The sequence below is a fragment of the Rhinichthys klamathensis genome, unplaced genomic scaffold, assembly GCF_029890125.1.
Source record: "Rhinichthys klamathensis goyatoka isolate OS25496 unplaced genomic scaffold, OSU_Roscu_1.1 h1tg000057l_1, whole genome shotgun sequence".
NCBI classification, from domain to species: domain Eukaryota; kingdom Metazoa; phylum Chordata; class Actinopteri; order Cypriniformes; family Leuciscidae; genus Rhinichthys; species Rhinichthys klamathensis.
The window spans coordinates 122,501-150,000 of NW_026606602.1; the positions used below are offsets into that span (position 1 = coordinate 122,501).

General features: G+C 43.4%; 8 non-coding genes across 8 annotated transcripts; all 8 read left to right on the top strand.

Moving 5' to 3' along the window:
- Nucleotides 1-488: 488 nt before the first annotated feature.
- Nucleotides 489-561, top strand: trnar-ccu (transfer RNA arginine (anticodon CCU)). Its single transcript has one exon. It is a non-coding gene; the product is annotated as a tRNA-Arg (tRNA).
- Nucleotides 562-5,043: 4,482 nt separating this feature from the next.
- Nucleotides 5,044-5,116, top strand: trnar-ccu (transfer RNA arginine (anticodon CCU)). The gene has a single exon. It is a non-coding gene; the product is annotated as a tRNA-Arg (tRNA).
- Nucleotides 5,117-5,743: 627 nt separating this feature from the next.
- Nucleotides 5,744-5,816, top strand: trnar-ccu (transfer RNA arginine (anticodon CCU)). The gene has a single exon. It is a non-coding gene; the product is annotated as a tRNA-Arg (tRNA).
- Nucleotides 5,817-7,429: 1,613 nt separating this feature from the next.
- On the top strand, nt 7,430-7,501 carry trnar-ccu (transfer RNA arginine (anticodon CCU)). The gene has a single exon. It is a non-coding gene; the product is annotated as a tRNA-Arg (tRNA).
- Nucleotides 7,502-13,903: 6,402 nt separating this feature from the next.
- On the top strand, nt 13,904-13,976 carry trnar-ccu (transfer RNA arginine (anticodon CCU)). The gene has a single exon. It is a non-coding gene; the product is annotated as a tRNA-Arg (tRNA).
- Nucleotides 13,977-15,803: 1,827 nt separating this feature from the next.
- trnar-ccu (transfer RNA arginine (anticodon CCU)) lies at nt 15,804-15,875 on the top strand. Its single transcript has one exon. It is a non-coding gene; the product is annotated as a tRNA-Arg (tRNA).
- A 618-nt stretch (nt 15,876-16,493) lies between these two features.
- On the top strand, nt 16,494-16,566 carry trnar-ccu (transfer RNA arginine (anticodon CCU)). Its single transcript has one exon. It is a non-coding gene; the product is annotated as a tRNA-Arg (tRNA).
- A 1,580-nt stretch (nt 16,567-18,146) lies between these two features.
- trnar-ccu (transfer RNA arginine (anticodon CCU)) lies at nt 18,147-18,218 on the top strand. Its single transcript has one exon. It is a non-coding gene; the product is annotated as a tRNA-Arg (tRNA).
- Nucleotides 18,219-27,500: the final 9,282 nt, after the last annotated feature.

A 27,500-nucleotide genomic window follows, 5' to 3' on the forward strand; every position in this document is an offset into this window, starting at 1 on the left:
GCAGCGGAAGCGTGCTGGGCCCATAACCCAGAGGTCGATGGGTCGAAACCATCCTCTGCTAAGACAGCTTTACTTATAAACATACTCTGCTCCTACTTGAAGAAAAGCTGTCACATCTTTGTGCTAAAACCCTTTGTTGTTTTCACCTGATCACTTTTATGACAGAGGCACTTCGTGTGCACTTCATGTGTGCCTAAACGCAAGCCCTTTTGAAAACACCTGTGAATGGGAGCTCTTCTACTTCCACATCCCGCTTGTTCATTCAGAAAATCTGTGTGTTTGTGTGTGTATGCCCTGTTCTAACGCCTCATTGACTAAGCCACCTGAATGAGATGGACAATTAGTAGGGCAAGCGAGTCATGCCCCAGTGGCCTATGGAAGTAGTCGTTCATCCGGATTACTTTGTGTGCTGGCCTTGTTTAAATGCCAATGCTGTTGTTGTCACTGAAGCCAAAGTAATGGGGGCACATGAGCAGATATTTTGAACAGCCCCAGTGGCCTAATGGATAAGGCACTGGCCTCCTAAGCCAGGGATTGTGGGTTCGAGTCCCATCTGGGGTGGTTTACAGCAGAGTGGCGCAGCGGAAGCGTGCTGGGCCCATAACCCAGAGGTCGATGGGTCGAAACCATCCTCTGCTAAGACAGCTTTACTTATAAACATACTCTGCTCCTACTTGAAGAAAAGTTGCATCAGCTGTGTGCTAGAACCTTCTGCATTTTTCACCTGTTCTAATTGATGACAGAAGAGCACTTCAAGTGTGCCTAAACGCATGTCAATTTGAAAACAGTAGAGTATGGCAAGTCTGTTGTCAGGAGCAGAGTGGCGCAGCGGAAGCGTGCTGGGCCCATAACCCAGAGGTCGATGGATCGAAACAATCCTCTGCTAAGAAAGCTTTACTTATAAACATACTCTGCTCCTACTTGAAGAAAAGTTGCCTCAGCTGTGTGCTAGAACCTTCTGCATTTTTCACCTGTTCTAATTGATGACAGAAGAGCACTTCAAGTGTGCCTAAACGCATGTCAATTTGAAAACAGTAGAGTATGGCAAGTCTGTTGTCAGGAGCAGAGTGGCGCAGCGGAAGCGTGCTGGGCCCATAACCCAGAGGTCGATGGATCGAAACCATCCTCTGCTAAGACAGATTTACTTATAAACATACTCTTCTCCTACTTGAAGAAAAGCTGTCACATCTTTGTGCTAAAACCCTTTGTTGTTTTCACCTGATCACATTTATGACAGAGGCACTTCATGTGTGCCTAAACGCAAGCCCTTTCGAAAACACCTGTGAATGGGAGCTCTTCTATGGCGAGCAGAGTGGCGCAGCGGAAGCGTGCTGGGCCCATAACCCAGAGGTCGATGGATCGAAACCATCCTCTGCTAAGACAGCTTTACTTATAAACATACTCTGCTCCTACTTGAAGAAAAGTTGCCTCAGCTGTGTGCTAGAACCTTCTGCATTTTTCACCTGTTCTAATTGATGACAGAAGAGCACTTCAAGTGTGCCTAAACGCATGTGAATTTGAAAACAGTAGAGTATGGCAAGTCTGTTGTCAGGAGCAGAGTGGCGCAGCGGAAGAGTGCTGGGCCCATAACCCAGAGGTCGATGGGTCGAAACCATCCTCTGCTAAGACAGCTTTACTTATAAAAATACTCTGCTCCTACTTGAAGAAAAGCTGTCACATCTTTGTGCTAAAACCCTTTGTTGTTTTCACCTGATCACATTTATGACAGAGGCACTTCGTGTGCACTTCATGTGTGCCTAAACGCAAGCCCTTTTGAAAACACCTGTGAATGGGAGCTCTTCTATGGCGAGCAGAGTGGCGCAGCGGAAGCGTGCTGGGCCCATAACCCAGAGGTCGATGGATCGAAACCATCCTCTGCTAAGGCTTCTTCAGGTATGTCCATGTTTTATCCCAAATAAAGAGCAACTTCCACATCCCGCTTGTTCATTCAGAAAATCTGTGTGTTTGTGTGTGTATGCCCTGTTCTAACGCCTCATTGACTAAGCCACCTGAATGAGATGGACAATTAGTAGGGCAAGCGAGTCATGCCCCAGTGGCCTATGGAAGTAGTCGTTCATCCGGATTACTTTGTGTGCTGGCCTTGTTTAAATGCCAATGCTGTTGTTGTCACTGAAGCCAAAGTAATGGGGGCACATGAGCAGATATTTTGAACAGCCCCAGTGGCCTAATGGATAAGGCACTGGCCTCCTAAGCCAGGGATTGTGGTTTACAGCAGAGTGGCGCAGCGGAAGCGTGCTGGGCCCATAACCCAGCGGTCGATGGATCGAAACCATCCTCTGCTAAGACAGCTTTACTTATAAACATACTCTGCTCCTACTTGAAGAAAAGTTGCCTCAGCTGTGTGCTAGAACCTTCTGCATTTTTCACCTGTTCTAATTGATGACAGAAGAGCACTTCAAGTGTGCCTAAACGCATGTCAATTTGAAAACAGTAGAGTATGGCAAGTCTGTTGTCAGGAGCAGAGTGGCGCAGCGGAAGCGTGCTGGGCCCATAACCCAGCGGTCGATGGATCGAAACCATCCTCTGCTAAGACAGCTTTACTTATAAACATACTCTGCTCCTACTTGAAGAAAAGCTGTCACATCTTTGTGCTAAAACCCTTTGTTGTTTTCACCTGATCACATTTATGACAGAGGCACTTCGTGTGCACTTCATGTGTGCCTAAACGCAAGCCCTTTTAAAAACACCTGTGAATGGGAGCTCTTCTATGGCGAGCAGAGTGGCGCAGCGGAAGCGTGCTGGGCCCATAACCCAGAGGTCGATGGATCGAAACCATCCTCTGCTAAGACAGCTTTACTTATAAACATACTCTGCTCCTACTTGAAGAGAAGCTGTCAGATCTTTGTGCTAAAACCCTTTGTTGTTTTTACCTGATCACATTTATGACAGAAGAGCACTTCAAGTGTGCCTAAACGCATGTCAATTTGAAAACAGTAGAGTATGGCAAGTCTGTTGTCAGGAGCAGAGTGGCGCAGCGGAAGCGTGCTGGGCCCATAACCCAGAGGTCGATGGATTGAAACCATCCTCTGCTAAGACAGCTTTACTTATAAACATACTCTGCTCCTACTTGAAGAAAAGCTGTCACATCTTTGTGCTAAAACCCTTTGTTGTTTTCACCTGATCACATTTATGACAGAGGCACTTCGTGTGCACTTCATGTGTGCCTAAACGCAAGCCCTTTTGAAAACACCTGTGAATGGGAGCTCTTCTATGGCGAGCAGAGTGGCGCAGCGGAAGCGTGCTGGGCCCATAACCCAGAGGTCGAGGGATCGAAACCATCCTCTGCTAAGGCTTCTCCAGGTATGTCCATGTTTTATCCCAAATAAAGAGCAACTTCCACATCCCGCTTGTTCATTCAGAAAATCTGTGTGTTTGTGTGTGTATGCCCTGTTTTAACCCCTCATTGACTAAGCCACCTGAATAAGATGGACAATTAGTAGGGCAAGCGAGTCATGCCCCAGTGGCCTATGGAAGTAGTCGTTCATCCGGATTACTTTGTGTGCTGGCCTTGTTTAAATGCCAATGCTGTTGTTGTCACTGAAGCCAAAGTAATGGGGGCACATGAGCAGATATTTTGAACAGCCCCAGTGGCCTAATGGATAAGGCACTGGCCTCCTAAGCCAGGGATTGTGGATTCGAGTGCCATCTGGGGTGGTTTACAGCAGATTGGCGCAGCGGAAGCGTGCTGGGCCCATAACCCAGAGGTCGATGGATCGAAACCATCCTCTGCTAAGACAGCTTTACTTATAAACATACTCTGCTCCTACTTGAAGAAAAGTTGCCTCAGCTGTGTGCTAGAACCTTCTGCATTTTTCACCTGTTCTAATTGATGACAGAAGAGCACTTCAAGTGTGCCTAAACGCATGTCAATTTGAAAACAGTAGAATATGGCAAGTCTGTTGTCAGGAGCAGAGTGGCGCAGCGGAAGCGTGCTGGGCCCATAACCCAGAGGTCGATGGATCGAAACCATCCTCTGCTAAGACAGCTTTACTTATAAACATACTCTGCTCCTACTTGAAGAAAAGCTGTCACATCTTTGTGCTAAAACCCTTTGTTGTTTTCACCTGATCACATTTATGACAGAAGAGCACTTCATGTGTGCCTAAACGCAAGCCCTTTCGAAAACACCTGTGAATGGGAGCTCTTCTATGGCGAGCAGAGTGGCGCAGCGGAAGCGTGCTGGGCCCATAACCCAGAGGTCGATGGATCGAAACCATCCTCTGCTAAGACAGCTTTACTTATAAACATACTCTGCTCCTACTTGAAGAAAAGCTGTCACATCTTTGTGCTAAAACCCTTTGTTGTTTTCACCTGATCACATTTATGACAGAAGAGCACTTCAAGTGTGCCTAAACGCATGTCAATTTGAAAACAGTAGAGTATGGCAAGTCTGTTGTCAGGAGCAGAGTGGCGCAGCGGAAGCGTGCTGGGCCCATAACCCAGAGGTCGATGGATCGAAACCATCCTCTGCTAAGACAGCTTTACTTATAAACATACTCTGCTCCTACTTGAAGAAAAGCTGTCACATCTTTGTGCTAAAACCCTTTGTTGTTTTCACCTGATCACATTTATGACAGAGGCACTTCGTGTGCACTTCATGTGTGCCTAAACGCAAGCCCTTTTGAAAACACCTGTGAATGGGAGCTCTTCTATGGCGAGCAGAGTGGCGCAGTGGAAGCGTGCTGGGCCCATAACCCAGAGGTCGATGGATTGAAACCATCCTCTGCTAAGGCTTCTTCAGGTATGTCCATGTTTTATCCCAAATAAAGAGCAACTTCCACATGCCACTTGTTCATTCAGAAAATCTGTGTGTTTGTGTGTGTATTCCCTGTTCTAACGCCTCATTGACTAAGCCACCTGAATGAGATGGACAATTAGTAGGGCAAGCGAGTCATGCCCCAGTGGCCTATGGAAGTAGTCGTTCATCCGGATTACTTTGTGTGCTGGCCTTGTTTAAATGCCGATGCTGTTGTTGACACTGAAGCCAAAGTAATGGGGGCACATGAGCAGATATTTTGAACAGCCCCAGTGGCCTAATGGATAAGGCACTGGCCTCCTAAGCCAGGGATTGTGGGTTCGAGTCCCATCTGGGGTGGTTTACAGCAGAGTGGCGCAGCGGAAGCGTGCTGGGCCCATAACCCGGAGGTCGATGGATCGAAACCATCCTCTGCTAAGACAGCTTTACTTATAAACATACTCTGCTCCTACTTGAAGAAAAGCTGTCACATCTTTGTGCTAAAACCCTTTGTTGTTTTCACCTGATCACATTTATGACAGAGGCACTTCGTGTGCACTTCATGTGTGCCTAAACACAAGCCCTTTTGAAAACACCTGTGAATGGGAGCTCTTCTATGGCGAGCAGAGTGGCGCAGCGGAAGCGTGCTGGGCCCATAACCCAGAGATCGATGGATTGAAACCATCCTCTGCTAAGGCTTCTTCAGGTATGTCCATGTTTTATCCCAAATAAAGAGCAACTTCCACATCCCGCTTGTTCATTCAGAAAATCTGTGTGTTTGTGTGTGTATGCCCTGTTCTAACGCCTCATTGACTAAGCCACCTGAATGAGATGGACAATTAGTAGGGCAAGCGAGTCATGCCCCAGTGGCCTATGGAAGTAGTCGTTCATCCGGATTACTTTGTGTGCTGGCCTTGTTTAAATGCCAATGCTGTTGTTGTCACTGAAGCCAAAGTAATGGGGGCACATGAGCAGATATTTTGAACAGCCCCAGTGGCCTAATGGATAAGGCACTGGCCTCCTAAGCCAGGGATTGTGGGTTCGAGTCCCATCTGGGGTGGTTTACAGCAGAGTGGCGCAGCGGAAGCGTGCTGGGCCCATAACCCAGAGGTCGATGGATCGAAACCATCCTCTGCTAAGACAGCTTTACTTATAAACATACTCTGCTCCTACTTGAAGAAAAGTTGCCTCAGCTGTGTGCTAGAACCTTCTGCATTTTTCACCTGTTCTAATTGATGACAGAAGAGCACTTCAAGTGTGCCTAAACGCATGTCAATTTGAAAACAGTAGAGTATGGCAAGTCTGTTGTCAGGAGCAGAGTGGCGCAGCGGAAGCGTGCTGGGCCCATAACCCAGCGGTCGATGGATCGAAACCATCCTCTGCTAAGACAGCTTTACTTATAAACATACTCTGCTCCTACTTGAAGAAAAGCTGTCACATCTTTGTGCTAAAACCCTTTGTTGTTTTCACCTGATCACATTTATGACAGAGGCACTTCGTGTGCACTTCATGTGTGCCTAAACGCAAGCCCTTTTGAAAACACCTGTGAATGGGAGCTCTTCTATGGCGAGCAGAGTGGCGCAGCGGAAGCGTGCTGGGCCCATAACCCAGAGGTCGATGGATCGAAACCATCCTCTGCTAAGACAGCTTTACTTATAAACATACTCTGCTCCTACTTGAAGAGAAGCTGTCACATCTTTGTGCTAAAACCCTTTGTTGTTTTTACCTGATCACATTTATGACAGAAGAGCACTTCAAGTGTGCCTAAACGCATGTCAATTTGAAAACAGTAGAGTATGGCAAGTCTGTTGTCAGGAGCAGAGTGGCGCAGCGGAAGCGTGCTGGGCCCATAACCCAGCGGTCGATGGATCGAAACCATCCTCTGCTAAGACAGCTTTACTTATAAACATACTCTGCTCCTACTTGAAGAGAAGCTGTCACATCTTTGTGCTAAAACCCTTTGTTGTTTTTACCTGATCACATTTATGACAGAAGAGCACTTCAAGTGTGCCTAAACGCATGTCAATTTGAAAACAGTAGAGTATGGCAAGTCTGTTGTCAGGAGCAGAGTGGCGCAGCGGAAGCGTGCTGGGCCCATAACCCAGCGGTCGATGGATCGAAACCATCCTCTGCTAAGACAGCTTTACTTATAAACATACTCTGCTCCTACTTGAAGAGAAGCTGTCACATCTTTGTGCTAAAACCCTTTGTTGTTTTCACCTGATCACATTTATGACAGAGGCACTTCATGTGTGCCTAAACGCAAGCCCTTTTGAAAACACCTGTGAATGGGAGCTCTTCTATGGCGAGCAGAGTGGCGCAGCGGAAGCGTGCTGGGCCCATAACCCAGAGGTCGATGGATCGAAACCATCCTCTGCTAAGGCTTCTCCAGGTATGTCCATGTTTTATCCCAAATAAAGAGCAACTTCCACATCCCGCTTGTTCATTCAGAAAATCTGTGTGTTTGTGTGTGTATGCCCTGTTCTAACGCCTCATTGACTAAGCCACCTGAATGAGATGGACAATTAGTAGGGCAAGCGAGTCATGCCCCAGTGGCCTATCGAAGTAGTCGTTAATCCGGATTAATTTGTGTGCTGGCCTTGTTTAAATGCCAATGCTGTTGTTGTCAATGAAGCCAAAGTAATGGGGGCAGATGAGCAGATATTTTGAACAGCCCCAGTGGCCTAATGGAAAGGCACTGGCCTCCTAAGCCAGGGATTGTGGGTTCGAGTCCCATCTGGGGTGGTTTACAGCAGAGTGGCGCAGCGGAAGCGTGCTGGGCCCATAACCCAGAGGTCGATGGATCGAAACCATCCTCTGCTAAGACAGCTTTACTTATAAACATACTCTGCTCCTACTTGAAGAAAAGCTGTCACATCTTTGTGCTAAAACCCTTTGTTGTTTTCACCTGATCACATTTATGACAGAAGAGCACTTCAAGTGTGCCTAAACGCATGTCAATTTGAAAACAGTAGAGTATGGCAAGTCTGTTGTCAGGAGCAGAGTGGCGCAACGGAAGCTTACGGCCATACCACTTTGAGCACGCTAGAGGGAGCTAGTGAGCAACAGGAAGTGTTTGGCTGCAGTGGGTGAGAGAGGCTCACCAAACTTTTTGTGTTTGTTTTTTTGCGTTTAAATAAGTGTTTATTTTTATCAGTGGTTAGTTTTTTTTGTTTATTTAAGTTCCTCCTCCCAGCAGCTTGCGCTGTTTGGGGGGAACTTCAGTGTTTTTTGTGCTTTTTGTTCTTTTTTAAAAAATGGATGGATCCACGGTGACAGACATGGCAATGGTGGAGGAAATACGGCGTGGGAATGACAATGGACTGGCTAAAAGACAACGAGATGGTAAAGAAAAGGATAATGGAAGAAGAAAAGAGAGTGTGAAAAGAGTGTACTTGAAGGAAGCGACGGTGACAGTGGAAGTAGGACAAGTGAAAGATGTGAGGGCGGTAGACATTATCAAAGCAGTGACAGAGCGGATTGGTGAAGGAAGGATACTAGCGGTCAGACCCAAACAAACTAAGGAGTACGAGGTGACGCTGGAATATGAAGACGACACAGAGATTTTAATGGAGGGGTTGACAATTAATGGATTCAACTTCGAGGTAAAGAGACTGCAAAACCGAGATTACATTGTCTCCTTCATGCATCTGCCTGTCTACATTGCTGATGAAGAGATTATTGACAAGTTGAAAGGATGGGGAGTTTCCCCAATATCGAAAATAAAAAGACGAGTATATCCGGGCACCAACATTGAGGATGGAACAAGGTTTGTCAGAACACGGTTCCCAAAAGAAGTTGCCTCCCTCCCATACAGTACACGAATGGAAACGGCAGAAGGCCCACAATATTTCCGGGTGATGCACGGCCACCAGGTGAAGACCTGTCGGCTGTGCATGAGCCCGGACCATGTGGTGAAAGATTGCCCGGAGTTCAAGTGTTTTAAGTGTGAGGAGAGGGGGCACTTTGCGAGGGACTGCAATGCAGTAAGGTGCCCGGATTGTAATTTGGTTTTAAATAAGTGTGAGTGTGAGATGGGAAATGAGGAGGAGGAGGATGAACAGCAAGTGGACAGGCAGATGCATGAACGGGACAATGTGCAGCGGGAAGAGGAAACAATACAAGAGGGCGAAACAACAGCGACTAAGGACACTGAACAGCATGAAAAAGAACATAATGATCAAGAGGAACAATCACAACAGAACGGAGGAACTTGGACTAAGATGGTTTTAACGGAAAATGTGCAAGCTGCTTTGGAAGATGTGGAACAAAATGATCAAGGGAATAATGGACTTATGGATATACAACAGGATGGATTTGTATGGACACAGTTGGATTTGACGGACAGGTTGCAAAACGACATGGAGACAATAGATCTTGACAAACAAGCGGTTGGAATGGAAATTGAAGAGGAGGAACAAAAGGAAGACAATCAAGTGAAATCATCGAAAAGAAGAAGGCCAATAAAGGTAATACCAAATTTAGACACTGCCAGGAAAAAAGTCATTAAAAAAGACCCTATTGAGACTGCGAATAAGTTTGACGTGCTAAAGGACTTGAAGGAGATGGACTAACATGATGGATCTTATCAACATTTTTATATGTTTTATGCTGTTAAGAATTGTTAATTTTAATGCCAGAGGACTTTTAGATATAAGGAAATTTGAGAAAATGAAGGAAATGTGCAAAAGTGAAGATGTGATTTTATTACAAGAGACCAACTGGAGGGAAAGTTTTATGACTGAAATAACGAAAAGGTGGAATGGAGAGATCTTATATAATAATGGGGATGATAGGTATGGCAGAGGTGTAGCGGTTTTGATAAAGGAAAACAGTGGTGTAACATGTAAGAAAATATACAATGACAAAGAAGGGAAATGTATGGCTGTAGAAATGGTTTTTGAAGGGAAAGCAATAGTTGTGGTTAATGTTCATGCGCCAAATAAAGAGAATGAAAAGAAAGAGTATTTTAGTATGTTAAGAGAATTTTTAAAGGATTACAAAGAAGTTATAATGATGGGTGATTTTAATACTGTTTTTAGCAAAATTGAAATGGGTGAGGGAATGGTTTTTAAAAGTGACAAAAGAAGAAAAGAGTTGAAATTATTAATGGAAGAAAACAACATGGTTGATATATGGCGAGAAAGAAATGGAAAAATTAGAGAATATTCAAGGAGGCAATTAGTGGGGAATTTTATGTGTAAAACAAGAATTGATTTTATATTATGTACAAGGAATGTGGAAGGATTTATTGGTAGTATGAAATATGAGTTATCAAGCCTAAGTGACCATAAACCAATTTTTATGCACCTAGACTGGAGTTCAATGAAAAAAGGGCCGGGAGTATGGGTTTTAAATACAGAGATTTTAAAGAATGAAGATTATGTCTTAAGTGTTAAAGAAATGATTGAAACAGAAAAGAAGAACGAAATGTACAGTGAAGATAAAAGAATATGGTGGGAAAATACAAAATATTTAGTTAAAAAGTTTACAATCAAGTACTGCAAGCTAATACAGAAAAGCAAGAGAAACAAGGAGAGAGAAATAAGAGAAAATTTGAAAAAAGAATTAAATGAGAATGGGGAAGATATACAAAAAATAAAAGAATTAGAGGGAAAATTGAAAGAAATGGAAGAGGAGAAATATGAAGGAGCTAGACTAAGAAGTAAGGCAAAATACACGGTGGAGGGTGAAAAATGTACAAAGTTTTTCTTCGATCTAGAAAAAAGTAGAGGGAAAGCGAAAATGATAAAAGAAATAAGAGGAAATAATGGAGTAGTTGTGGAAACAAACGAGGAAATTCTAAAAGAAATAAAAGCATACTATGAGAATTTGTTTAGTGCAGAGGGAGTGAAAGAAGAAGAGAAACTGGAGTTACTGAAACAAATAAAAACAACAGTTAGGGAACAAGACAAAAAAGAGTGTGATGAAGATATAGGAGAAGAAGAGATAAAAAGAGCAATTAGTGAATTAAACAAAAAGAAAAGTCCGGGTATAGATGGTTTGGGGAGTGAATTTTATATAGTTTTAAAAGATTTTTTAACTAGCATTTTAAAAGAAGTATATGTAGATGTTTTTAACAAAGGAGAACTGAATCAAAGAATGGGAATGGGTTTAATGAGTTTGATATACAAGCGAAAAGGAGAGAAGATAGATTTGAAGAATTACAGACCAATTACGATGTTGAATACTGACTTAAAGATTTTGTCGAAAATTTTAGCAAACAGATTGAAGGAAGTAATGCCGAGTATAATTAAAACCAATCAAGTGTACGGAGTGAAAGGAAGAGACATAGCAGACACAACAATAAGTATAAAAGATACAATAAGATACATAAATGACAAGAACAAAGAAGGTTATATAATTAGTTTAGATTTTGAAAAAGCGTTTGACAGAGTGGAACATGAATTTTTATTTGATATTTTAAAAAGTTTTGGATTTGGAGGGAATTTTATTAAATGGATACAAATTTTATACAAAGGCGCAGTAACAAAAATTAAATGTAATGGCTTTTTAACAGAGTGTTTTAAAATAACTAGATCAATAAGGCAAGGATGTCCACTTTCAGCTCTTTTATATTCGTTAGTTTCTGAACCGCTAGGTCTGGCCATAAAACAGGAAAAGAGAATTAAGGGAATAAGTGTTGAGGGAGAAAAGAACAAAATATTTCAATATGCGGATGATACTACAATGATAGTAAAGGATCTAGAGAGTGTGAAAAAAGCAATGATAATCGTAGACGTGTTTTGTAAGGGATCAGGAGCAAAAGTAAATGCAGACAAAACAGTGTACATGAGATTTGGTGGGGCAAAAGAATTGACAAATAGTTTTGCTTTTAAGGAAACAAAAGAAATAAAGATTTTAGGTGTTTTAATGGGAATGGATGAAAAAAAGGTAGGAGAAACAATGTGGGAGGAATTATTAGGGGGTATTGAAAGAAGGATGAATTTTTGGAAACTGAGAACTTTATCTTTGAAGGGGAAGGTTTTAATTCTGAATGTTTTAATGGTTTCAAAATTATGGTATGTTTTATATGTGTCATCCATGCCATTGTGGGCAGAAAAAAGGCTGGAAAAATGTTTTTTAGATTTTTTATGGGAAGGGAAGCCAGCAAGAATTGCATACAATACATTGATAGGAGCAGTTGAGAAGGGAGGTTTGGGCTTAATGGATTTTGAACAAAGAAAGAATAGTTTAAGAGTAAAAATAATACAAAAGTACTTAGACGAAGAAAAGAAAACAGCGTGGAAAAAAACAATGGAATATTTTTTAAGTAAATGTGGGAATTTTAGTCTTGGGGATAATATACTGTGGATGAGAGCAAAGAAATGGATGACAGAGGGGTTGCCAAATTTTTACAAGGAACTGATGAGTGCCTGGGGAAAATTTTTAAGTAATGTACATTTTAATCCACAAGGTAGAGAGGACATTTTAAATCAGCCTTTATTCTTAAACAACGGCATTTTAAATCAAGGAAAGGAGATTTTTTTTAAGAAGTGGTGGGAGCTGGGAATTACAAGAGTAAGAGATGTTTTATATGAATTTAAAGAGGGATTTTTACCAGTGCAATATATTGTAGACGTAATGGAGGAGGCAAAGGAGGATTTTAGCAGACAAGAGTTAATAAACAAATATGAAATAATCAAAAAGGCAATACCCAAAGACTGGATAAAAAGGATTGAAAGCATGGAAGTGGGGAAAAATGGGAAAGAAGTGTATGTGAAGTTGGGAGAAAAATTGTATGGTTTTAAAACATGTACGGTGAAGATGTTTTATGGGTTTTTTAGAGATGGTGTTTTTAAAGAGCCGATTGTAAATGGATACTGGGTGCAGAAATTCAAAGATCTAAGAGAAGAGTGTATATGGAGAAATATGAGGGGGAGGTGTGTGGAAACAAAATTGGGATGTTTGGAGTATTTTATAAGGCATAAAGTGGTTTTTACTGAGGCTATTTTAAATAAAATAGGAATTGAAGAAAACGCTCTGTGTAAAGTGTGCCAGGAAAAGGAAGAGTGGATTTTACATATGTTTTTATATTGTAAAGAATTGGAGGAATTTTTAAGGAAATGCAAAGTTTTAATTAAAGATTTGACTGAGGAGTGGGATGAAAGTGTAATGGAATGGAACAGAGTGGTGATGTTTGGTTGGGAAAAAAAGTGTCAAAACAAAAGTTTTATTAATCTGTGTGTAATGCTAATGAAAAGTGCAATATGGGAGAGAAGAACTGTGGCTAAAAAGGAAAAAATTGTGTTGGATGTTTGGACTGTGTTTAAAAGGAAAACGGAATTATATTTTGAAAGATTGTATGTGTATTTTAGAGGTGAAAATATGTTGGATGCTTTTTATGATGTTTTTACCCCAAAAGTGTGTTGTGTTTTAAAAGATTTAATGTGGAAGCTGCCGGGAACCGAAGGAGATTTTTAATGTATGTATGTAAATGAAAGATGTGATGAAGAGATGATTGTATAATAACAACTGTATTTGTATTGTATTCAATTTTATTGTATTTTATTGATTGAAATTTCTTAATAAAAAAAAAAATAAAAAAAAAACGGAAGCGTGCTGGGCCCATAACCCAGAGGTCGATGGATCGAAACCATCCTCTGCTAAGACAGCTTTACTTATAAACATACTCTGCTCCTACTTGAAGAAAAGTTGTCACATCTTTGTGCTAAAACCCTTTGTTGTTTTCACCTGATCACATTTATGACAGAGGCACTTCCTGTGTGCCTAAACGCAAGCCCTTTTGAAAACACCTGTGAATGGGAGCTCTTCTATGGCGAGCAGAGTGGCGCAGTGGAAGCGTGCTGGGCCCATAACCCAGAGGTCGATGGATTGAAACCATCCTCTGCTAAGGCTTCTCCAGGTATGTCCATGTTTTATCCCAAATAAAGAGCAACTTCCACATCCCGCTTGTTCATTCAGAAAATCTGTGTGTTTGTGTGTGTATGCCCTGTTCTAACGCCTCATTGACTAAGCCACCTGAATGAGATGGACAATTAGTAGGGCAAGCGAGTCATTCCCCAGTGGCCTATGGAAGTAGTAGTTCATCCGGATTACTTTGTGTGCTGGCCTTGTTTAAATGCCAAAGCTGTTGTTGTCACTGAAGCCAAAGTAATGGGGGCACATGAGCAGATATTTTGAACAGCCCCAGTGGCCTAATGGATAAGGCACTGGCCTCCTAAGCCAGGGATTGTGGGTTCGAGTCCCATCTGGGGTGGTTTACAGCAGAGTGGCGCAGCGGAAGCGTGCTGGGCCCATAACCCAGAGGTCGATGGATCGAAACCATCCTCTGCTAAGACAGCTTTACTTATAAACATACTCTGCTCCTACTTGAAGAAAAGTTGCATCAGCTGTGTGCTAGAACCTTCTGCATTTTTCACCTGTTCTAATTGATGACAGAAGAGCACTTCAAGTGTGCCTAAACGCATGTCAATTTGAAAACAGTAGAGTATGGCAAGTCTGTTGTCAGGAGCAGAGTGGCGCAGCGGAAGCGTGCTGGGCCCATAACCCAGAGGTCGATGGATCGAAACCATCCTCTGCTAAGACAGCTTTACTTATAAACATACTCTGCTCCTACTTGAAGAAAAGCTGTCACATCTTTGTGCTAAAACCCTTTGTTGTTTTCACCTGATCACATTTATGACAGAGGCACTTCGTGTGCACTTCATGTGTGCCTAAACGCAAGCCCTTTCGAAAACACCTGTGAATGGGAGCTCTTCTATGGCGAGCAGAGTGGCGCAGCGGAAGCGTGCTGGGCCCATAACCCAGAGGTCGATGGATTGAAACCATCCTCTGCTAAGGCTCCTTCAGGTATGTCCATGTTTTATCCCAAATAAAGAGCAACTTCCACATCCCGCTTGTTCATTCAGAAAATCTGTGTGTTTGTGTGTGTATGCCCTGTTCTAACGCCTCATTGACTAAGCCACCTGAATGAGATGGACAATTAGCAGGGCAAGCGAGTCATGCCCCAGTGGCCTATTGAAGTAGTTGTTCATCCGGATTACTTTGTGTGCTGGCCTTGTTTAAATGCCGATGCTGTTGTTGACACTGAAGCCAAAGTAATGGGGGCACATGAGCAGATATTTTGAACAGCCCCAGTGGCCTAATGGATAAGGCACTGGCCTCAAGCTCCAAAGCCAGGGATTGTGGGATTGAGTCCCATCTGGGGTGGTGTACAGCAGAGTGGCGCAGCGGAAGCGTGCTGGGCCCATAACCCAGAGGTCGATGGATCGAAACCATCCTCTGCTAAGACAGCTTTACTTATAAACATACTCTGCTCCTACTTGAAGAAAAGTTGCCTCAGCTGTGTGCTAGAACCTTCTGCATTTTTCACCTGTTCTAATTGATGACAGAAGAGCACTTCAAGTGTGCCTAAACGCATGTCAATTTGAAAACAGTAGAGTATGGCAAGTCTGTTGTCAGGAGCAGAGTGGCGCAGCGGAAGCGTGCTGGGCCCATAACCCAGAGGTCGATGGATCGAAACCATCCTCTGCTAAGACAGCTTTACTTATAAACATACTCTGCTCCTACTTGAAGAAAAGCTGTCACATCTTTGTGCTAAAACCCTTTGTTGTTTTCACCTGATCACATTTATGACAGAGGCACTTCGTGTGCACTTCATGTGTGCCTAAACGCAAGCCCTTTTGAAAACACCTGTGAATGGGAGCTCTTCTATGGCGAGCAGAGTGGCGCAGCGGAAGCGTGCTGGGCCCATAACCCAGAGGTCGATGGATCGAAACCATCCTCTGCTAAGGCTTCTTCAGGTATGTCCATGTTTTATCCCAAATAAAGAGCAACTGCCACATCCCGCTTGTTCATTCTGAAAATCTGTGTGTTTGTGTGTGTATGCCCTGTTCTAACGCCTCATTGACTAAGCCACCTGAATGACATGGACAATTAGTAGGGCAAGCGAGTCATGCCCCAGTGGCCTATCGAAGTAGTCGTTCATCCGGATTAATTTGTGTGCTGGCCTTGTTTAAATGCCAATGCTGTTGTTGTCAATGAAGCCAAAGTAATGGGGGCAGATGAGCAGATATTTTGAACAGCCCCAGTGGCCTAATGGAAAGGCACTGGCCTCCTAAGCCAGGGATTGTGGGTTTGAGTCCCATCTGGGGTGGTTTACAGCAGAGTGGGGCAGCGGAAGCGTGCTGGGCCCATAACCCAGAGGTCGATGGATCGAAACCATCCTCTGCTAAGACAGCTTTACTTATAAACATACTCTGCTCCTACTTGAAGAAAAGTTGCCTCAGCTGTGTGCTAGAACCTTCTGCATTTTTCACCTGTTCTAATTGATGACAGAAGAGCACTTCAAGTGTGCCTAAACGCATGTCAATTTGAAAACAGTAGAATATGGCAAGTCTGTTGTCAGGAGCAGAGTGGCGCAGCGGAAGCGTGCTGGGCCCATAACCCAGAGGTCGATGGATCGAAACCATCCACTGCTAAGGCTTCTTCAGGTATGTCCATGTTTTATCCCAAATAAAGAGCAACTTCCACATCCCGCTTGTTCATTCAGAAAATCTGTGTGTTTGTGTGTGTATGCCCTGTTCTAACGCCTCATTGACTAAGCCACCTGAATGAGATGGACAATTAGTAGGGCAAGCGAGTCATGCCCCAGTGGCCTATGGAAGTAGTAGTTCATCCGGATTACTTTGTGTGCTGGCCTTGTTTAAATGCCAAAGCTGTTGTTGTCACTGAAGCCAAAGTAATGGGGGCACATGAGCAGATATTTTGAACAGCCCCAGTGGCCTAATGGATAAGGCACTGGCCTCCTAAGCCTGGGATTGTGGGTTCGAGTCCCATCTGGGGTGGTTTACAGCAGAGTGGCGCAGCGGAAGCGTGCTGGGCCCATAACCCAGAGGTCGATGGGTCGAAACCATCCTCTGCTAAGACAGCTTTACTTATAAACATACTCTGCTCCTACTTGAAGAAAAGCTGTCACATCTTTGTGCTAAAACCCTTTGTTGTTTTCACCTGATCACATTTATGACAGAGGCACTTCGTGTGCACTTCATGTGTGCCTAAACGCAAGCCCTTTTGAAAACACCTGTGAATGGGAGCTCTTCTATGGCGAGCAGAGTGGCGCAGCGGAAGCGTGCTGGGCCCATAACCCAGAGGTCGATGGATTGAAACCATCCTCTGCTAAGGCTTCTTCAGGTATGTCCATGTTTTATCCCAAATAAAGAGCAACTTCCACATCCCGCTTGTTCATTCAGAAAATCTGTGTGTTTGTGTGTGTATGCCCTGTTCTAACGCCTCATTGACTAAGCCACCTGAATGAGATGGACAATTAGCAGGGCAAGCGAGTCATGCCCCAGTGGCCTATCGAAGTAGTCGTTCATCCGGATTACTTTGTGTGCTGGCCTTGTTTAAATGCCGATGCTGTTGTTGACACTGAAGCCAAAGTAATGGGGGCACATGAGCAGATATTTTGAACAGCCCCAGTGGCCTAATGGATAAGGCACTGGCCTCAAGCTCCAAAGCCAGGGATTGTGGGTTTGAGTCCCATCTGGGGTGGTTTACAGCAGAGTGGCGCAGCGGAAGCGTGCTGGGCCCATAACCCAGAGGTCGATGGATCGAAACCATCCTCTGCTAAGACAGCTTTACTTATAAACATACTCTGCTCCTACTTGAAGAAAAGTTGCCTCAGCTGTGTGCTAGAACCTTCTGCATTTTTCACCTGTTCTAATTGATGACAGAAGAGCACTTCAAGTGTGCCTAAACGCATGTCAATTTGAAAACAGTAGAGTATGGCAAGTCTGTTGTCAGGAGCAGAGTTGCGCAGCGGAAGCGTGCTGGGCCCATAACCCAGAGGTCGATGGATCGAAACCATCCTCTGCTAAGACAGCTTTACTTATAAACATACTCTGCTCCTACTTGAAGAAAAGCTGTCACATCTTTGTGCTAAAACCCTTTGTTGTTTTCACCTGATCACATTTATGACAGAGGCACTTCGTGTGCACTTCATGTGTGCCTAAACACAAGCCCTTTTGAAAACACCTGTGAATGGGAGCTCTTCTATGGCGAGCAGAGTGGCGCAGCGGAAGCGTGCTGGGCCCATAACCCAGAGGTCGATGGATCGAAACCATCCTCTGCTAAGGCTTCTTCAGGTATGTCCATGTTTTATCCCAAATAAAGAGCAACTGCCACATCCCGCTTGTTCATTCTGAAAATCTGTGTGTTTGTGTGTGTATGCCCTGTTCTAACGCCTCATTGACTAAGCCACCTGAATGAGATGGACAATTAGTAGGGCAAGCGAGTCATGCCCCAGTGGCCTATCAAAGTAGTCGTTCATCCGGATTAATTTGTGTGCTGGCCTTGTTTAAATGCCAATGCTGTTGTTGTCAATGAAGCCAAAGTAATGGGGGCAGATGAGCAGATATTTTGAACAGCCCCAGTGGCCTAATGGAAAGGCACTGGCCTCCTAAGCCAGGGATTGTGGGTTTGAGTCCCATCTGGGGTGGTTTACAGCAGAGTGGGGCAGCGGAAGCGTGCTGGGCCCATAACCCAGAGGTCGATGGATCGAAACCATCCTCTGCTAAGACAGCTTTACTTATAAACATACTCTGCTCCTACTTGAAGAAAAGTTGCCTCAGCTGTGTGCTAGAACCTTCTGCATTTTTCACCTGTTCTAATTGATGACAGAAGAGCACTTCAAGTGTGCCTAAACGCATGTCAATTTGAAAACAGTAGAATATGGCAAGTCTGTTGTCAGGCGCAGTGGAAGCGTGCTGGGCCCATAACCCAGAGGTCGATGGATCGAAACCATCCACTGCTAAGGCTTCTTCAGGTATGTCCATGTTTTATCCCAAATAAAGAGCAACTTCCACATCCCGCTTGTTCATTCAGAAAATCTGTGTGTTTGTGTGTGTATGCCCTGTTCTAACGCCTCATTGACTAAGCCACCTGAATGAGATGGACAATTAGTAGGGCAAGCGAGTCATGAGCATTGGTGTTGTGGCACAAAGTTGACACAGCACTTTCTGAAAAAAATTGTTTGAATAGACTCATGGGCGAATGCGAGTCTACAGAGCTCAGTTGCGGTCCAGTTTCCCGTGCGGGCAGGAATCGCAGTGTCTGTGGAACCATGTCAACATCGGTCTCCGTTTTCCATGACAGAGTGGTCTGCCTGTTGCTTGCCTGCTTGTTTGCCTTGGCTCTCTTTGGGACAGGTGCTTGGACATGTTCATTGTCACATCTGTTAAAAAAAAGAAAAAAAAAGTGAGAATGCTGATAACACAATCAAAGAAACTGTATCATCTGTATGTATTTTATAATTTCTGCCAAAAATGGCATTCGACAATCAAGGAGCAAACGTCGAATATCGTTATAAAAACTAAATTTTTATTTTATTTTTATTAATCAACTGTTTTCTGTGTGTCAGTGTCTGCAAAGATGTCATGATGTCATGATTACATTGTAAATCTGTAAAATATTACATCTATGCACTTACTCAGTTTGATTCTCAATCGCACTGAGAACTGAACGACGCCTGCGTTCCCCTCTGCGAGCTGCTGGAGAAGGAGAGCGTGATGTAGGCCTACACACATTCCTAAAAAAATAAAAAAAAACCTGTTAGCATACACATTATCCACTATACATAGACATTATCCGCGCGCATTTAGTGGTCTACACGCAATAAACGGATCGTTCGCGAACGACACATCACTACATTTCAAACATTTACACCTGTAGGCTATTCACATCTGTGCATAAGGCAGTAAGCGTGATACGTAGTGTCATAGGCTAACCAAAACTGAACATAATATAAATATATTGCATAGACAATAGGCCTATCACATATTTTACCGGAAATATATTTGCACTAAATCACATTATATAACCTAAGCCTAGAAACGCACTTTTATGAGATCTTTTTTTAGTGTAGCTAAAGAGACATTTTAAAAGTGTAGCTACACTTGAGCATACACGAATGTTAGGGATGTCATAAGCTAGCCAAAACTAGGCAAAATATAGTCTGAAAATTCATGAGTTCTATATATGATCAGAAAAGGAATTACATAACACTAAACAACTTACTCCGAACTTGTATCCTCGGCGGGATCAATTCGTTCTTCAAAATGCAGCCGTTCGTCATCCGAGTTGCAATCTTCCTCTGAGGAAAAGGTGAATTCTTCCTCGCTGTCCAGAATCATCTGAAGGGCTTCATCACCGGAGTAGCGTGCCATCCTCAAAACGCGATGATCTATCAGTGAATCTCATAAAGAAACTTCGGGTTTTTATGGCATTGATCGGGGGGCGTGTCCGCGTGTGCGACGCATAGATCACCTATCTACCATGTGAACAGTGCCGGGGGTGTGCCGGCCTCAGCTCATTAAAAATAATGAGGGGGGAGAGAAAAAAACTGTACCTCTCCTTGGTTTCACGGATTACATAAACTGAGAATATTTGTTTTTTATATAAATTACTTCATTTAAAAGAAGAGAATTCAAGCTTCATAAAGAAAAATCTCTCGTGCCTGTGTGACAAGTAATCGCGGAGTTACAGTTAATCTTAGGACGCGTTTCAGAATAGACTTCACTGACAGAGAGAACGCAGAACTCGCATCATGTTTGTTTTTCTTTATTTGGCGAAAAGCACAACACTTTGTTTTTATTGTGAGTATCCACAAAAAAAATAGAAACTTAACAGGATCTAATGATGTACAACACTTATTTGTAAGATTAAAATCAACCGAGTATTTTGAGTTTTTTTTTGCACTGATAAGAAAAAAAGCGAGACAATCGCGCTGGCGCGATAGCCGACCCCAGGGGGTTAAATACGTGCTCTGTTCCTACTTGAAGAAAAGTTGCCTCAGCTGTGTGCTAAAACCTTCTGCATTTTTCACCTGTTCTAATTGATGACAGAAGAGCACTTCAAGTGTGCCTAAACGCATGTCAATTTGAAAACAGTAGAGTATGGCAAGTCTGTTGTCAGGAGCAGAGTGGCGCAGCGGAAGCGTGCTGGGCCCATAACCCAGAGGTCGATGGATCGAAACCATCCTCTGCTAAGACAGCTTTACTTATAAACATACTCTGCTCCTATTTGAAGAAAAGCTGTCACATCTTTGTGCTAAAACCTTTTGTTGTTTTCACCTGATCACTACTTATATCAATTAAATTGGCACAGCAAAGACTGTGATTTGGAATTTGATTTTTTAGTCATACGGTGTGTAACGTCTTGGAGATGTTGTCCGACAGCACAGCCGCTCCGATTCTGCTGGGGTGCAGGCCATCAGCACGGTAGAGCCTAGGTCGCTCCCAGAACAGATTCCAATTATTTACAAAGAGCAGTTTTTGTTCATTACACAATGACATTAACCATTAATTTAGTGCAAATAATCTACTGAACCTTTCCTGTCCTTGTCGGTACGTGGGAAGCGGTCCAGACACGATGATCGTTGCCTCAGGCGCTGTGCTGCGTACCGTCTCGATCAGGCTCCTGTAGTCCTTCTTCAGAACCTCCGTCTGCCGCAGCCTGATATCGTTTGTTCCAGCGTGAAGCACCACAGCTCCGACGCGCTCGTCACCGTTCAGGATCTCGGGAACCTGTGCGGCGACATCAAGAACACGAGCACCAGGAAGGCAGTGAGTGCGCACCTTACCCTTACCTGAGGTAGCGCGGACATGACGGACCATGGAAGTGCCGATGATCACGGCGTCGTCGCGTTCCGACTCGCGAAGAGGGGAGAAGCGGTTCCGGGTGGAGATCTCGAAGACCGGGAGGGGCGGAGAGGTTCTTGCTCTGGTCCTGGCTCGTGTCTTCCGCTGTGGGATCACCCAGGGTCCATGGTGTGGGGTTGGTGCCGGAGTGAATGATGCCAGAGATGATCGCGTCCTCCTGGGCAGAGAAACGCACGGAGTAGAAGAAGTCGGAGTCAAAAAGTTACTAACCACTGACTTGTGAGCATCGGCGCGTGACGTTTCAAGCGCTGATCGCCGATCCCGCAACTCGGCTTGCTTCTCCAGCAGACCACGGATCTGTTTCTCCACCGATTCCAGTTCCAATCGTACCGAAATAAGCTCGAATGTGTCCTCACCTGCACTCAGAGGTAACGTTAGACACACATCCGTATGTTCGCCATAACAGATGAACAGTAGATTAGTAGTGATACTACCAATATCACTAGTAATTTAGGACTGAAATGCCGGATATAACCTGTATCCTTTCAGTGAAACGGGTGTAAAATCAGACGGTCAATAGGCGCGAGCCCACGCGTGAAATGCTAGCGGACTAAAGGCTAGTAGCCGAGATTCGCAAAGTTGGGTCTAAGTAGCGATATCAAAGCAATCCGATTGTTTTTTTATAAGGAATAGTATCGAGGATAAGTTCCCAGTTAAAGGGATAGTTCGTTTTTAGTTCGATAGTTCGATAGTTCGATCCCTTTTTACGTTTCATTCTTTTAGAATTTTTTTCTGAAAGAATACACATATAGGATTGCCGTAGGTTGCATATGCCACAACATATGGACCGAAGGGTGTGGAGGAACTCAACAGGGCTCTGCTAAAGAGGAACTCTACTGGAGCAAGAATGGCGCACATATCCAGTCCATATGAGGGGAATGCCATCAAGCGACGAGAATACTTTTTGTGCGAAAAAAACAACAAAAATAACGACTTTATTCGACTATTCCTTTTCTTCCTTGTGGGCCTGAGATGAGAGTTCAAGAGATTTCCACGACGCATGCGCGAGAACTGAACAAGAAGTAGTAGACGCGCATGCGTCGTGGAAATCTCTTGAACTCTCATCTCAGGCCATTCTTTTGACAAACATTTTCTTCAATGACTTTCTGGGCCGTCAAGTTTCACTCCCTTTGGAAGCCTATGTAGCAGTGATCCAGCTCTCAAATTTAATAAAAAATATCTTCATTTGTGTTCCGAAGATGAACAAAGGTCTTACGGGGTTGGAGCAACATGAGGGTGAGTAATTAATGACTTAATTTTCATTTTTGGGTGAACTATCCCTTTAACTTATGAACCTTATTGCAAAGTGTTACCAAAATATTCAAATATGTACATTTGTAGACTTCTAACCCAGTTCTTCCAGCTGACTCAAACTGTTTCACAGTGCAAAATAAAGCAGTTTTGATTTAAATGTCCAAAAAAAAAAAATTCCTCAAATCCTCGAATGCACTCATACCTTTAGGCTCTGCTTTCCTCTTTATTGGTCGTTTTTCCTGTGAGGAAGACACTGGGCCTGGACCTTCAGTGGAGCGTTAAACACAGGCAGAAAGAGGAGGAGTGAGGGCTGAAGATGAAGGAGAGGAGATGACAACAGGAGGAGGAGTGATGGAGGAAGATGAAGGAGAGATGACAACAGGAGGGGGAGCGAGGGATGAAGATGAAGGAGAGGAGATGGCAACAGGAGGAGGAGTGATGGATGAAGATGAAGGAGAGGAGATGACAACAGGAGGAGGAGCGAGGGATGAAGATGAAGGAGAGGAGATGACAACAGGAGGAGGAGTGATGGAGGAAGATGAAGGAGAGATGACAACAGGAGGAGGAGCGAGGGATGAAGATGAAGGAGAGGAGATGACAACAGGAGGAGGAGTAATGGAGGAAGATGAAGGAGAGATGACAACAGGAGGAGGAGCGAGGGATGAAGATGAAGGAGAGGAGATGACAACAGGAGGAGGAGTGATGGAGGAAGATGAAGGAGAGATGACAACAGGAGGAGGAGCGAGGGATGAAGATGAAGGAGAGGAGATGACAACAGGAGGAGGAGTGATGGAGGAAGATGAAGGAGAGATGACAACAGGAGGAGGAGCGAGGGATGAAGATGAAGGAGAGGAGATGACAACAGGAGGAGGAGTGATGGAGGAAGATGAAGGAGAGATGACAACAGGAGGAGGAGCGAGGGATGAAGATGAAGGAGAGGAGATGACAACAGGAGGAGGAGTGATGGAGGAAGATGAAGGAGAGATGACAACAGGAGGAGGAGCGAGGGATGATGAAGATGCTCGAGTCTCGGTCTGTGTGCTGTTTTCCATGATGCTTGCTTCTTTATCTGTTGGAACAATAAAACTGTGAAATGAACCTTTGCATAAGCTGCTGTAATCAACACACCTTAAACCCATCTATTTAAAGGCTGGAATACACTATAGAACCTGTAACCTCTGTTCTGGGCACAAGAAACTAAAATATACAGTATGTGTTTGTGCTTAGGAGACACATGACCAATGAAAACGATATGGCCTGGTTTCACAGACAGGGTTTAGATTAAGCCAGGATTAGGGTTTAGTTCAATTAGGGCATACCCTCTGGTGCTCTTCGTCATTGACAGAAAATTTTTACGTTTCATTCTTTTAGAATTTTTTTCTGAAAAAAATAAGCCACCTGAATGAGATGGACAATTAGTAGGGCAAGCGAGTCATGCCCCAGTGGCCTATCGAAGTAGTCGTTCATCCGGATTACTTTGTGTGCTGGCCTTGTTTAAATGCCAATGCTGTTGTTGTCACTGAAGCCAAAGTAATGGGGGCAGATGAGCAGATATTTTGAACAGCCCCAGTGGCCTAATGGATAAGGCACTGGCCTCCTAAGCTAGGGATTGTGGGTTTGAGTCCCATCTGGGTTGGTTTACAGCAGAGTGGCGCAGCGGAAGCGTGCTGGGCCCATAACCCAGAGGTCGATGGATCGAAACCATCCTCTGCTAAGACAGCGTTACTTATAAACATACTCTGCTCCTACTTGAAGAAAAGTTGCCTCAGCTGTGTGCTAAAACCTTCTGCATTTTTCACCTGTTCTAATTGATGACAGAATAGCACTTCAAGTGTGCCTAAACGCATGTCAATTTGAAAACAGTAGAGTATGGCAAGTCTGTTGTCAGGAGCAGAGTGGCGCAGCGGAAGCGTGCTGGGCCCATAACCCAGAGGTCGATGGATCGAAACCATCCTCTGCTAAGACAGCTTTACTTATAAACATACTCTGCTCCTACTTGAAGAAAAGCTGTCACATCTTTGTGCTAAAACCCTTTGTTGTTTTCACCTGATCACATTTATGACAGAGGCACTTCGTGTGCACTTCATGTGTGCCTAAACGCAAGCCCTTTTGAAAACACCTGTGAATGGGAGCTCTTCTATTGCGAGCAGAGTGGCGCAGCGGAAGCGTGCTGGCCCATAACCCAGAGGTGGATGGATCGCAACCATCCTCTGCTAAGGCTTCTCCAGGTATGTCCATGTTTTATCCCAAATAAAGAGCAACTTCCACATCCCGCTTGTTCATTCAGAAAATCTGTGTGTTTGTGTGTGTATGCCCTGTTCTAACGCCTCATTGACTAAGCCACCTGAATGAGATGGACAATTAGTAGGGCAAGCGAGTCATGCCCCTGTGGCCTATCGAAGTAGTCGTTCATCCGGATTACTTTGTGTGCTGGGGCTCGTTCTTCGTACGTTGCTTAAAACATCCGAGATCAAATGAGACATCTAAGATGATATCATCGTGCTATTCATGATCCGGCTAATTGGGTTCTTCGAGCACACCTGTTGTTTATGATTAGTATCGCTGGATTGAGTTATCTGAGATAATTGCGCGTTCATGCGCTGGGTTAAAAGGGGATATGCATCGATAGTAGAAACATTGTTCAGCAACGCTGCTATTGGCTGCTCACCGTGGCCAAAGAGTGCGCTCAGTTTTACTCTGCAGCAGAGCAAGAGCTATTGCTAGAAGGTTATGCTGAATTTGAAAACTTAATTACAAGTTTTCACCTAAAATGTGCAAAAAGTAGCAAATTATAAGTTTGTAGTGACCATTTATATGTTTTTATCACTTATTACAGTATATATTTTTTTTATTTGAATAATTTCTAAATAATTAATAACTTTGTTCATTGTAATGTCAGTCACCACCCACTACTAGAACATGGGAACAAGTAAAAGTGAAGTACTAGAATATTCTACATAATGGTAATTTGTAGCCTACTATAGGCTACTATAGTCTCTTTTAAAAAGGCACTGTTAATAAATGTTTGCTTGTTTATAAAAGCAACCAAGAAAAAGGCTGAGAAAAAAAGAAAAGAAAAACAAACAGGTGATGGTCCTGCACCCCCACATTATACCCCGGCAGAAGAGCTGACCCTTGGGTTAAATGTGAACCGACCCGTCCGGGGTTCAGCTCTTCCTCAGACACACAGCAGGGACCAGTAGCAGCAACTCCTTCATTACTGGTAAATAAACTTTAAATTATCTTACACTGTAAAATATTTTTTTGCTGCACTATAGGCCTATAATCCCAATGGCTGGTCCAGTCATATCAACTGTTAAACCTTGAGTAGGCCTAGTGATGAATTGCTTACTTGTGAAAGTGTGCATGTGTGAAACTACATGTAACCTAGTTAATGTAAAAAAATATGTTGCCATGAGTTATTGATCACATTTCCCCCAGTGTACTTCATTGTAATGAAATTGTGTTTTCCTCTTTTGTGCAGTTTTAAACACCAACACATTTATCTGTTCCAAGTGGCTGATCCATGTGCAGTAAGTGGACTTTTCCAAACTTTACATCAAAAGGAAAAAAAGTACAACACTTTGTAATGGCCCTTTCCCCACCAATGCACAGGACAGTGAAGAAACTCTCTCAGATGACTGTCTTTTGGAGAAAGTATCTTTAAATAACTTTACTTCATTTACACTTGAGTACCTATTATTTCTGAATGCAACATGTGTTGCAGGAGTCCACATCTACAGAAAGGCCTACAGAAGAGTCTACACAAAGCAGTTATACAGAGGTGGGCAGTGTATACTTTACCTTTTATTTTTTGTTGCATAAGGCTTGTATTGACAGGTTTAACCCAAGCCCCCCTGCCCCTAGAGTATTTTGGGGGGGGAACTTGACAACTTAAAGAAAAAAAAAAACTGGCACTACAGAGTTAGAGATAGAGTTGCTTCAAAGGAACTTCAGAGTAAGTGCTAATATATTATTTCACACAGAGTACTATTGCTGACCTTGCATAGTATCTCTTATTGCAGGCAAAAGATGACTTGATCACTGGCTTTTCTTTACAAAGAACAACTTAAATAAAAAATCAAAGAACTAAGCATATTTGTCTTGTCTTTTATTAAACATTTAATGAAATGTTTTATATTTTTGCTGATGGTGGAAATGTTGTGTAATATTGCACATGTAATGTCACAGGCCCTATCAAGTGCAACCCTCAGGCTTTTCAGACACTGAAATCTTCCCTTTAGTTGGCCAAAGTTCATTTCATTGTGTGACCTTGTCCTGGCTAGAGCTGCATTGTAACTGTGTATGAGTGAGCTTGATATTGATACCATGTTCAAGTAATGTGCATAAATGTGAATCTCTGTGCTTCCACATTTGTGATACGGAACAGTCACACACCATCTAGAGATTTTAGTCTGTCAACTGTCTTTTTTTAAATTTGATATAATATTACTAATCGTGAATATTAAGAATTTTTATAGTAACTTGGCTGCACATTTACATTGTGATCCCCCTTTCTGTTCACAAAATCCCCTTCATAGAGGCCTTGATGGGAACATGTGTGCAGTCTATTGACCAATCACATTAGTGAAGCCTGAGGGACATATGATATCTGTGTCATAATCGGCATGTTCATTATTGCATGATCTTCATTAAAAATTATAATACCTGCGTTGGCTAAACATGCTATAGCCTACAACCTTGGGTCTAAACTGGCTTGGAAATGCCACAAAAAAAAAAACCCTAAAAACTGCTTGAGCGCCAGGGTAAACTTTGTGAATGACACGACAGACAGCACTTAACAAGTT